At 45.8% G+C, this 13,678-nt stretch overlaps 1 protein-coding gene across 1 annotated transcript in view; it reads right to left on the bottom strand.

Moving 5' to 3' along the window:
• Positions 1–13,678, bottom strand: part of MMAA (metabolism of cobalamin associated A) — a 53,423-nt gene that overhangs the window by 1,889 nt on the left and 37,856 nt on the right. The window lies entirely within an intron of this gene.

Raw genomic sequence — 13,678 nt, 5'->3', positions numbered from 1 at the left:
CGATTGAGCCATGGACCCTCGAGCTGTTTTCAATGCTTGTCACAGTCTCGAGGTTGAGTACATCGTGTGGCTCCAAAGGGCCCAAACCCTGTCAAATTTTTGAGGTTTGTTGCGGTATTTAAACACCAACATTATATGGTAGAATCTGATTCACCTGTGATTTCCACATGGACAAGGTCGGTGTATTGGGGTTGTACCATCTTAAAGCAAAACATTTACGTGCCATAATTAGCGACTCTCTTAAGAATATTGTCATCTAGTGATCCCAGTTATCTTCTTTCAATATTCCCAGCAGGCAAACTTCGGGGGTACAGGCCACTTGGACCGGCAGCAAGTTAGAAAGAAAAGCAGTCACTTCCCCCCAGAATGCGGCAATCGGGCTACATCTTCACATCATGTGCCAGAAATCTGCCTCCAGCTCCCCACACCTTGGTCATGCTGTGGATGATTCTCTGCCCATTCTGTACAGTCTGGTCGGTGTGAGATATGTTTGGTGAATAATATATAGTTGAATCATTTTATTATTAACTGCTGGCGATACTTGTAAATGCGATTCGAATAAATCTGATATATGGGGTTCCGGCGCTGGTATGAGGAGACGCGCTTAGCGGAGCTCCGCCACCTTCCCGGACAACTTCACCCTCTGATCACCACCTACGGGCTCAATTAACCACACGAAGTGTGGTAAGTGTCGGAAGACAGCATACCGTGTATGGAGAGGTACCTGCTACGTAGCGGGAAGAAGCCGGAGGACGGAGACGAGCCGCGGCCGAAGCGGCTGCATAAAGAGGCCAAGATGGCGGCCGAGACTGAGGCCACGCCGCGGGCTGTTGAATTGAATCAGCCTCTGCTATCCTCACAGGAGGACTTGTTCCAGCATACCCCGTTACCAGCTGCGGATCTCAAGAGGCTGGCAATAGAGGTTGCGGCCCACTTGGCACCTGATCTCAAATCCACGCTAGCAGCGACGATACAGGAATCCCTTACAGAGCTGCAAGAAGCCTACAGCCAGCAGGGGTACCGCATAGACGAACTTGAACAGAGGACGTCCTGCGTGGAAGAAGATATGCAAGGCACACAATCGCGAATGAAAACGCTGCTACAGACGGTGAATGAGTTAAAAGATAAAGTAGATGACCTTGAAAACCGCTCACGCCGCAGTAACCTCAGGTTAGTGGGTTTCCCAGAGGAAATACCGGGCTCAGAACTTAAACACATATGCGAGTCAGAACTCCCCAGAGCGCTGGGACTGTCTATTCCCAGCAAAGTGGAAAGAGCGCATAGATTGGGGTCATTACAAAGCCCTCCTGGGGGATCCAAGGAGGTATCAAATCATCCGCAGAGGGGCAGACAGGTCATAATGAAGTACCTCGATTTCTCTGACAAGGAGGACATTATACGTGCTTTTAGGGCGCGAAAAGAACCTCTGACCTATAGGGGGCAAAAAATCATGCTCTTCAATGATTACTCGGCAGTGATCACAAAGAAAAGGAGAGGTTTCAGTGAAATATGCACGTCATTGTTCCAGAGGAAAATCCGTTTCCAATTACTGTATCCGGCAGTTTTAAAAGTGAAGTGCGCAGACGGAGTCTATAGGAACTTTAATAATGCATCAGATGCTACAGCTTTTTTTTCACAAGGCCCATATATCCCCGAACCCGAGGATCCGGCAGAAAAGGGGAGAAAAGGATCACAGAGTCCACAATTTGGTTCGCAAGGGACTTCTCGTGACAAGTCGCAACGGAAGGAAGAGGTCCTGCATTTTTCGTCTAGCAACCAGCGAAAGTGAGGGACGTTATGCATCATACATGAACACCTCCATAAAGGGGGGAGAAAGAAATTAATGAGGGGGCTGATTGATCTGGTAGTTTTAATCCTCCGATGTCAACTAACCAGAGGGAAGTTTGTGGTAATGTAATATGGTACCAGAAAAAAGTGAAGCCCAGGATGTGATGTTTTGTTCACTTGCCTTCACAGGCTACTCGGGGATGTTTTTTTTATGTTCTTTTTTCATGTTTCAGTTATGTTAGAATTGTCCTGCCAATCTTCAAGGTTTATACATGTGACAGCGGGGGGGAAGAACCTACTAAAAATGTGGGGTAATGATTAAGATTATAACTTGGACCGTCAAGGGCCTGCGCTCCCCGCAGAAACGCATAATGGTGCTGCGCCATCTGAAGCGCTTGGGGGCAGATATTGCGTTTCTGCAGGAAACCCATCTCCTAGAGGCGGATTTTATGAGAATGTCAAGGCTATGGGTAGGAAATGTCTATGGGTCTCCAGCAGTACAGGGCAAAGCGGGTGTAGTCACTCTAGTACATAAGAATTTAGTGCATAGGATCCAAGGATATGCTGCAGAGTTGCTACAGGGCTTTTGTGCAATCTCCAACATTAGAGAACAAAGACAAATGGATTGCAGCTAGGGGGGATTTTGAGCTCTGGGCAACGAGAAAGGAGAGTTTTCATAAAGCTAGGTGGGAATTGGAGCTGCACAAGTTTGGTAATAAGGCTGGTAGACTCCTGGCCAATTTGGCTAAGGGGGCGTAGACAAACAACCCCAATTACCCATTTACGGGACTCCGTAGGAAATTTGAGGTCCCAACCCCCCGACATCTTGAAAATCTTTAGAAGTTACTACTCTGACCTGTATAGTAGACCACCTGATAATGTAGTGACAGACTCCAGTTTATTAGATGGCTTAAATCTCCCAATGGTCACACAGGAGGATCTGGCCCAGCTTAATATGCCCATCACGGAAGAGGAAATTCTGAATACGATATCACAATTACCTGGCACCGGGACCTGACGGTTATTCGGGTGACTTCTATAAAGCCCTAAAAGTACAAATATCACCGGTACTATCTAGTTTGGGTAATGTCCTTTTACAGGGGGGAAGACTATCCGCTCAAATGAACATGGCACATATACGCATGCTCCCTAAGGAGGGTAAACCAACAGAGGACCCCGCGTCGTACAGACCGATATCTCTCATCAATCAGGATGTTAAAATCCTATCGAAGCTTATGGCCAACAGATTAGCACGCATCCTCCCGAGTCTGATCAGCCCACTACAGGTTGGTTTCATAAGAAATCGATCAGCGGTCACCAACATACGTCGAGTCTTGGCGGTCTTAGACGAGGTGGGTCGGAGAAAGGGAGATGGATCGACACCCTCCATAGTCACCTTGGACGCTGAGAAAGCTTTTGATAAAATACACTGGGAGTGGCTATGGAGGGTGTTGGACAAATTTGGGGTAAGGGGCTCTTTCAGGGAGTACCTTTCTCAGCTATACACAACTCCTATGGCCAGGATAGGCATGCAGGGCTTTCTTTCTGACCCTTTTAGCTTACATAGGGGAACCAGGCAGGGTTGTCCATTATCCCCTTTGCTGTTCGACCTGGCTGTGGAGCCACTGGTTCGTCTCCTAAACTCGGGTGGGATTTTTGAGGGTATTAGAATAGGGAATTCTGAACTGAAGGCTATTTTTTTCGCTGATGACATACTCTTATTTATGGAAAACCCCATTTCAGATCTACAGGTGGTATTGAACAGCATAGCAGAATTTGGTCAGTTCTCAGGTTTTAAGATAAATACATCCAAGTGTGCTCTTTTACAACTGGGGAGGGGGGGGGGGGGGACAAGATTGAACTCGAGGAGTGATATAAGTGGAATACCGGTGGCTAAAGACCACATTACATATTTAGGAATCAAGATAGGTCCCAGAGCAGAATCCTTGTATGGTCTAAACTACACCCCTCTACTAAACAAGGTGACTTCTGAGTTGCGTAAGTGGCAGAATCTACCCCTACTAGGCAGAATTAATTTAGTCAAAATGATCAGCTTCTCCAGACTTCTTTATCCTCTCCAAACGTTGCCCTTGCTGATTAAACATGTGGACGTCAGCAAACTTCATGGTGAGGTGGCATGTTTTATCTGGAAGGGAAGAGACCAAGAATAAGTCTGAGGAAGCTGATGGCCCTTAAAATTAAAGGGGGAATGAATATGCCTGACGTTAGAATATATAATCATGCGTGTCTTCTCAGACACATTATTGACTGGCTGCGTCACACAAGTTTTCACTCTGACTATGCTTTAGAGAAGGAACTTTGCGCACCTTGGGATCCTTGCACCCTGTTACACACGGCCTTGAGAGCCCTCCCCATGCACCTGCGGAATTCGACTATTTTCCGTCACACTTGGGCAGCGTGGCGAAGTATTAGGAGGAATTTGCGACTCTGTCAGAGGGTTTCGAAATTTTTGCCTTTGTGGGGACATCCGGAATTCGAGCAGGGAAGGAGTAATGCCTTGTTTAAAGAATGGAAACAGAAGGGAATACTAACGGCCCAGCAGTTGTTGCATAAGACCGAGAATAGATGGCTGTCATGTCAGGAAGTTAGGGACATTTTTCACCTGAGTCCTTTTCAAACTATATACACCCAACAATACACCCAAGTCAGTAAATTCCTGACCGATAGGTTGAGAGATGTTTCTAAGGAAATAACGAAAAATGAGTTTGACAAGATAGTATTAAAGGGCACAGGCCCACAATCCATATCTCTCTTATACTCCCAGTTACGGGAGACTTTGGGGGACGGTCTGCCACACCTGGCTTTTCGCCCATGGGCCCGTATCTTAGAGGACGATGAGGCAGGGGAGAAGATCTTGAAAGGATGGTGGGCTTTGAGGAACTCAGTCATAAATGAAACTTGGAGGGACACGCATTTCAGGATAATGCATAATGCCATCTATGCTTTCAATCTCCCGGCAGCTCCTAATAGGTCGGACAGGATCACTAGTTGCCCAAAATGTAAGGTAATGCACACCGACCTATTTCATGGTCTATGGTCCTGCCCTCAAATACAAAGCCTATGGATCCAGGTAGCCCAGATTTTAAAGGATAGTTGGAATCTGACGGTCCCGTTGAGCCCTGTGATCTTCTTGTTTCATTACTGGGAGGAACTGAAGGATGGGGTCCCTATGGAACGTAGGTTGCCGACCCTCTTCCATGCACTTTGTATGGTAGCCAAAAGGAGCATATTGCAACACTGGCTTCAGCCTTCAGTCCCCTCTAGGGATGACATTTTAACCTGTTTCAAAGAGTTACTGACCTTGGAGCGAGGGGATGTAATAAAACATAAGGAAGGGAAGGGAGGCAAATTTCTCAAGAAATGGAGAGGCTTCCTGACACAGTTCTTCTCTGATTCCGAAATTGAGAATATCATGAAACCTTTTGCACTAACGAAGTGGTATCTAGAGGAGCAGTTGAAAGGGACGCTAGGTCGCTTGGCACAATGACATGTTTATTATGACCGTTCGAGACGTTACTCGTATGTCGACATAATACCTTTAGCCCATGTCTGTCAAGAGGTATGGTAATTGTTCTGGCAGGATGAAAGTTATTTTTTTATGGTTTAGGGTTGGGAGGAGGGGGGGGGTGTTTAGGTCTTCTCAGATCTGGGTGGGGGGGAAGACACTTAAATGAAGGGTTTTGAGTTAATTGACTTTGAGGGTCAAATTGTTTTGAATCTTTGCTGTCTAACTAGACATCAATGTATGTTTTATGAAAATGATTTGCAACCGACATACATTGCTTTGAATTGTACTTTATATTTGTCTTTCCTTTGGAAAAAAAATTAAAATTTCTTTAAAAAAATAAAATAAAAAATCTGATATGTTCATCTGTGAGTGCGGGTATCAGTCTTTTCCATTTATCTATGACCGTGAGGGGTTTAGCTCTGACCTTTGCTTGTACTAAATGTGAGTAGATTACTGAAACTAGTCCTCTGGGTCCTTGAGTTTTGACGATTCCTATGAGTGGGTATTAGAAACTGTGGTGTTGGTGGGCGGGAATTTACTCTGTATGGCTGATGTAAGTATGAAAAAAGTGACCACTCCCTGGTTATATATATCTCCAATGGCTTTGACCTTTGCCGACTGCCATCTGTCCACTCCCATAACCACCTGCATATGTGGCCGTGATTGGTTAGCCCACAGAGGTATTTCGGAGAATATGTCAGTAAATTAGGTCAATAATTTAGCTTCTTTCCAAACCGTCTGTGCCGTCTATGCAGCGGCAGCAGCGGTTTGTGCAGGGCTGTGGAGTCGAGGAGTCGGAGGCAATTTTGGGTACCTGGAGTCGGCAAAAATGAACCGACTCCGACTCCTACTAAATTTGAATTGGACTAAAAAAGCAAGTTTAAATGTCCCAATTCACAAAAAGTTATAATTAAAGGGAATTTGTCACCTGCTTTTAGCATTTTAAGCTTTCAACTTTGCCATGTTCAATAAAGTACCTTATTTCCTGCAGTGGTCTTCTTACTTTATTTAGTCATTTTGATAAAAAAGGTATTTTTCTGATATGCTAATGAAGCTCCAAGGTGCCCAGAGGGGCGTTTTTTTTCCTCTCTGGAGCCCAGTGACGCCCCCCTGCAGTGCCCAGCCCGCCTTAATTTGAAGCCCAAGAACGCCTCCTGATCTTGAAATAACCTCCCACAGCCCCGGCAAACGGTTCCGCCCCCTCTTCTACCTTCAAGAAATGCCCTGTTCTTCTTCCTGTCGGCCACCAGAAATCTCGCGCAGGCGCAGTACCGCCTGAACGATCATCAAGCTCCTGAGGCAACAGCGCATGCCCAGGATTATGTCACTGGGCTCGGCGCATGCCCAGTGAGACTTTTGAGGCTGCTGCCCTCAGGTGCTTGATGATCGCGCAGGCGGTGCTGTGCCTGCGCGAGATTTCTGGCGACCGACAGGAAGAAGAACGGGGCATTTCTTGAAGGTCGAAGATGACGTGGCGAGGGGGCGGAACCGTTTGCTGGGGCTGTGGGAGGTTATTTCAGCATCAGGAGGCGTTCTTGGGCTTCAAATTAAGGCGGGCTGGGCACTGCAGGAGGGCGTCACAGGGCTCCAGAGAGGGAAAAAAACGCCCCTCTGGGCACCGTGGAGCTTCATTAGCATATCAGAAAAAGAGCTTTTTTTTATCAAAATGACAACGAAATAAAGTAAGAAGACCACTGCAGGAAATAAGGTACTTTATTGAACATGGCAAAGTTGAAAGCTTAAAATGCTAAAAGCAGGTGACAAATTCCCTTTAATTACTTCTCTACTGTAAGGCCTCTTTCACACGGCCGTTTTTTTTTTTCCGTTTTGCGGGCCGTTTTTTGCGGTCCGTATACGGAACCATTCATTTCAATGGTTCCGCAAAAAAAAACGGAATGTGTTCCGTATGTATTCCGTTTCCGTATTTCCGTTCCGTTTAAAGATAGAACATGTCCTATATTTGGCCGCAAATCACGTTCCGTTGCTCCATTAAAGTCTATGGGTCCGCAAAAAAACGGAATGCATACGGAAATGCATCCGTATGTCTTCCGTATCCGTTCCGTTTTTTGCGGAACCATCTATTTAAAATGTTATGCCCAGCCCAATTTTTTCTATGAAATTACTGTATACTGTATTTGCCATACGGAAAAACGGAACGGAAACAAAAACGGAACAACGGATCCGTTTAAAACGGACCGCAAAACACTGAAAAAGCCATACTGTCGTCTGAAAGAGGCCTAAGAATAAAGGCCAATGCATGCAGTGCGTCACGTTACCGCAAAACAAACACGTTAAGTGACCATGAAGAAGCATGCTTTTCATATGCTTCACTATATGGCACGCAACGCACAGTTAAGGAGCGGCAATACTTATACTTTCCATTGTGTTGTGTTCCGCTGTTACAGGGAACGCAACGCCCATAGTTAACCAAGCCTCTCACTGATAACTGATTAAAGAGGACCTTTCACCGATTATTACACTATGAACTAACTATACAGACATGTAGAGCGGCGCCCGGGGATCTCACTGCACTTACTATTATCCCCGGGCGCCGCTCCGTTCTCCTGCTATGCCCTCCGATATCTCCGCTCACTAAGTTATAGTAGGCGGAGATACCAGTCCCTAAGTTATGGTAGGCGGAGTCTGCCCTTGTTCTGCTCTAGTGCTGGCCAATCGCAGCGCAGAGCTCACAGCCTGGGAGGTTATTTTCTCCCAGGCTGTGAGCTCTGCAATGCGATTGGCCAGCGCTACAGAAGAACAAGGGCAGACTCCGCCTACTATAACTTAGTGAACGGAGATACCAGAGGGCATAGCAGGAGAACGGAGCGGTGCCCAGGGATAATAGTAAGTGCAGGGAGATCCCCGGGCGCCGCTCTCCATGTCTGTATAGTTAGTTCATAGTGTAATAATCGGTGAAAGGTCCTCTTTAAGTAAATATGTTTTTTGCAGGACTAGACACTTGTATAAGTGAAGGGAATGGATAGTCAATAGCTCAAGACTGAAGCTGTAAACCATTTGAAAAACTGCTGTCATTCAGCTAAGGCTATAAAAACTTGTAAACTCAGATTGTTAGCTTAACCTTTAAACATGACTATGAGATTCTACTAGGGAAATCATGTTTTAAAATAAATGCCCCTTCCCCTGCCCCTTCCTGGATCCTCCCACTACCCTATCTTCAGCAGAAGATCAGCACACAAAGGAGAAGGCAGCAGCTTCTGCCCAACTACCTCTCTCTGCTATAAGAGCTTAGAAGAACTTGGTGGAACAGTTGTATGTTGCCTTTCTTTCCTTCAAGGAATGTATAAAATACATTTGCATATTAAATACAGAGGAGTCGGAAGTACCAAAAACTGAGGAGTCGGAGTTAGAGCATTAATCTACCGACTCCAGAGCCCTGGGTTTGTGGAATTTAGGAGATATTTCCAGAACTGACCATAGTGTGTAGCAATTTAGGTAGCACTTTAAAAAGTACTCTGAAGTGGGTAAGTCTTCAGCTGGTATTAATGAGCTTCAGCTGGCCCGCTAGATAATAGATATAATAGTTCGGTAAAGCCATGCCTCCCTCTGTTTTGGGGCGCTTTAGTGTATCAAGGCTTACTTTAATGCGGGGTCTACCCCATATAAAAATTCTAGTGAAGGAATCTATTTCTCTAAATACCGATTTGGGTATGTGCACCTCTGAGTGCTGAAGGGCATACAGAGCCTTGGGAAGAATTATCATTTTAATTAAATGAATACGCCTAGCTACCGAGATAGGCAATGTCTTCCAACTTTGAAGCTTGCTCCTGATCTGCTCAGTTAAAGGGGTCTTCCCATCTCAGACAATGGGGGCATATCGCTAGGATATGCCCCCATTGTCTGATAGGTACGGGTCCCACCACTGGGACCCACACCTACAATAAGAACGGAGAGGGGAAATGAACAGAGGGCGCACTGCGCATGTGCAGCCGCCCTCCATTCATTTCTATGGGGCCGCCAAAAATAGCCGAGCACTAGCTCGCCCCATAGAAATGAATGGGAGCATGGGCCGCGCATGCACGGTGCGCTCCCATTCACTTCTATGGGAGCAGCGCTTGGTGGTGGATGGAACTCGGGAAATCCGGGGTCCTCCAGCCACAGCGCTCCCTGATTCGTTCTCATTGTAGGTGCGGGTCCCAGCAGTGGGACCCGCACCTATCAGGCAATGGGGGCATATCCTAGCGATATGCACCTATTGTCTGAGATGGGAATACCCCTTTAAGGGATGAATATTGAGTGACAGGGCCTGGGGATATTTTTTTGTGATATGTACTCCCAGGTAGGGTTGTTTCGGGTATCGAACTTTCGATAACCAATCAATACTTTGTCTTTTATCGATACTAGGCTGTGCTACTGCACAGCCCAGTATCAGAGAATATGGATCGTGCTGCTCTCAGCGTGCGTCATGTTCCCTCAGCAGCACAGGGAAGAAGGAAGCAGCCCCTCCCTCCCCCCTGTGCTGCTGCTGCCGCCTCCAATTAGAGCGCAGAGGAGGGGAAGGGCTGTGGCCACTGCGCCACCAATGATAACTAACGTTTAATACATTACAAATGCAGGCGGCGGCAGAAACACATTGCTGGCACCCTGCCTCTGACAGGGCGCTGCGATCCGCAGAAATTAACTCCTCAGGTGCGGCACCTGAGGGGTAAACTGCCGCTGATCGCAGCGCCCTGTCAGAGGTCGGGTGCTAGCAATGTGTTTCTGCCGCCGGCTGTATTTGTATATTAAACGTTAATTATCATTGGTGGCGCAGTGCGTCCCCAGTGTCAAACATTGGTGGCACAGTGCGCCCTGCCCCCCCTCCAGAGTATTAAAAACATTGGTGGCGCAGTGCGCCCCTCCCCACTATTAAAATCATTGGTGGTAGTGGCCACAGAGTCCCCTCACCTCCTCTCATTGGTGGCAGTGGCAGCTTCTGATCAGAGCCTCAGCAGTGTAATCCCGGGGCTCCGATCGGTTACCATGGCAGCCAGGACGCTACTGAAGCCCTGACTGCCATGGTAAGCTCCCTGCTGCCGTGTGCACTATGCACAGGGCAGTAGGGAGAGTGTGAAGTCCTTTTCACCCTAATAGAGCTTTATCAGGGTGAATAGGACAAGGGATGAAAAGATCCCAGGTTCTAGCCCCTAAGGGGGGAAATAGTTATTAATATTATTATTATACCCTTATTTTCACCCAGGTAGCCCCCCTGAGGCTAGCATCGGAGCATCTAATGCTCCGATGCGCTCCCTTGCACTGCGCTAAATCGCAAGGGCTCTTTTGTTTATCATAACACACTGCCGGGCGGAAACTTCCGCCCGGCAGTGTGTTCGGTGACGTCACCGGCTCTGATGGGCGGGCTTTAGCGCTGCCCTAGCCGTTTTACTGGCTAGGGCAGCGCTAAATCCCACCCATCACTGGCGGTGACGTCACCGGGCTTCCTGGCAGCCCCATGGAGAGCCCTGGTATGTCACCGGATCTCCAAAAAATGCCTTTGCCCTGAGCGATTTAGCACAGGGCAAAGGAGAGCATTGGAGCATGAACTGCTCCGATGCTCAAGTCAGGGGGGCTGCCGGGGTGAAAATGGAGGGATGTCCAGGTTCAGCTCTGAACCAGGACAACCCCTTTAACCACTTAAGGACCACAGGTTTATACCCCCCTAAAGACCAGGCCCTTTTTTACAAATCGGCACTACACTACTTTCACCGTTTATTGCTCGGTCATGCAACTTACCACCCAAATGAATTTTACCTCCTTTTCTTCTCACTAATAGAGCTTTCATTTGGTGGTATTTCATTGCTGCTGACATTTTTACTTTTTTTGTTATTAATCGAAATTTAACGATTTTTTTGCAAAAAAATGACATTTTTCACTTTCAGTTGTAAAATTTTGCAAAAAAAACGAGATCCATATAGAAATTTTGCTCTAAATTTATAGTTCTACATGTCTTTGATAAAAAAAAAATGTTTGGGTAAAAAAAAAAAATGGTTTGGGTAAAAGTTATAGCGTTTACAAACTATGGTACAAAAATGTGAATTTCCGCTTTTTGAAGCAGCTCTGACTTTCTGAGCACCTGTCATGTTTCCTGAGGTTCTACAATGGCCAGACAGTACAAACACCCCACAAATGACCCCATTTCGGAAAGTACACACCCTAAGGTATTCGCTGATGGGCATAGTGAGTTCATAGAACTTTTTATTTTTTGTCACAAGTTAGCGGAAAATGATGATTTTTTTTTTTTTTTTTTTTTTTCTTACAAAGTCTCATATTCCACTAACTTGTGACAAAAAATAAAAACTTCTATGAACTCACTATGCCCATCACGAAATACCTTGGGGTCTCTTCTTTCCAAAATGGGGTCACTTGTGGGGTAGTTATACTGCCCTGGCATTCTAGGGGCCCAAATGTGTGGTAAGGAGTTTGAAATCAAATTCTGTAAAAAATGACCTGTGAAATCCGAAAGGTGCTCTTTGGAATATGGGCCCCTTTGCCCACCTAGGCTGCAAAAAAGTGTCACACATCTGGTATCTCTGTATTCAGGAGAAGTTGAGGAATGTGTTTTGGGGTGTCTTTTTACATATACCCATGCTGGGTGGGATAAATATCTTGGTCAAATGCCAACTTTGTATAAAAAAATGGGAAAAGTTGTCTTTTGCCAAGATATTTCTCTCACCCAGCATGGGTATATGTAAAATGACACCCCAAAACACATTCCCCACCTTCTCCTGAGTACGGCAATACCAGATGTGTGACACTTTTTTGCAGCCTAGGTGGGCAAAGGGGCCCATATTCCAAAGAGCACCTTTCGGATTTCACAGGTCATTTGTTACAGAATTTGATTTCAAACTCCTTACCACACATTCGGGCCCCTAGAATGCCAGGGCAGTATAACTACCCCACAAGTGACCCCATTTTGGAAAGAAGACACCCCAAGGTATTCCGTGAGGGGCATGGCAAGTTCCTAGAATTTTTTATTTTTTGTCACAAGTTAGTGGAAAATGATGATTTTTTTTTTTTTTTTTTTTTTCATACAAAGTCTCATATTCCACTAACTTGTGACAAAAAATAAAAACTTCCATGAACTCACTATGCCCATCAGCGAATACCTTGGGGTCTCTTCTTTCCAAAATGGGGTCACTTGTGGGGTAGTTATACTGCCCTGGCATTCTAGGGGCCCGAATGTGTGGTAAGGAGTTTGAAATCAAATTCTGCAAAAAATGACCAGTGAAATCCGAAAGGTGCTCTTTGGAATATGGGCCCCTTTGCCCACCTAGGCTGCAAAAACGTGTCACACATCTGGTATCTCTGTATTCAGGAGAAGTTGAGGAATGTGTTTTGGGGTGTCTTTTTACATATACCCATGCTGGGTGAGATAAATATCTTGGTCAAATGCCAACTTTGTATAAAAAAAATGGGAAAAGTTGTCTTTTGCCAAGATATTTCTCTCACCCAGCATGGGTATATGTAAAATGACACCCCAAAACACATTCCCCACCTTCTCCTGAGTACGGGGATACCAGATGTGTGACACGTTTTTGCAGCCTAGGTGGGCAAAGGGGCCCATATTCCAAAGAGCACCTTTCGGATTTCACAGGTCATTTTTTACAGAATTTGATTTCAAACTCCTTACCACACATTTGGGCCCCTAGAATGCCAGGGCAGTATAACTACCCCACAAGTGACCCCATTTTGGAAAGAAGAGACCCCAAGGTATTCGCTGATGGGCATAGTGAGTTCATGGAAGTTTTTATTTTTTGTCACAAGTTAGTGGAATATGAGACTTTGTATGAAAAAAAAAAAAAAAAAAAAAATCATCATTTTCCACTAACTTGTGACAAAAAATAAAAAATTCTAGGAACTCGCCATGCCCCTCACGGAATACCTTGGGGTGTCTTCTTTCCAAAATGGGGTCACTTGTTGGGTAGTTATACTGCCCTGGCATTTTCCAGGGGCACTAATGTGTGGTAAGTAGGTAAATGACCTGTGAAATCCTAAAGGTGCTCTTTGGAATGTGGGCCCCTTTGCCCACCTAGGCTGCAAAAAAGTGTCACACATGTGGTATCGCCGTATTCAGGAGAAGTTGGGGAATGTGTTTTGGGGTGTCATTTTACATATACCCATGCTGGGTGAGAGAAATATCTTGGCAAAAGACAACTTTTCCCATTTTTTTATACAAAGTTGGCATTTGACCAAGATATTTCTCTCACCCAGCATGGGTATATGTAAAATGACACCCCAAAACACATTCCCCAACTTCTCCTGAGTACGGCGATACCAGATGTGTGACACTTTTTTGCAGCCTAGATGCGCAAAGGTGCCCAAATTCCTTTTAGGAGGGCATTTTTAGACATTTGGATACCAGAC

This window comes from Bufo bufo, chromosome 2 (assembly GCF_905171765.1).
Source record: "Bufo bufo chromosome 2, aBufBuf1.1, whole genome shotgun sequence".
NCBI lineage: Eukaryota > Metazoa > Chordata > Amphibia > Anura > Bufonidae > Bufo > Bufo bufo.
This window is presented reverse-complemented; position numbering and strand designations above follow the sequence as displayed.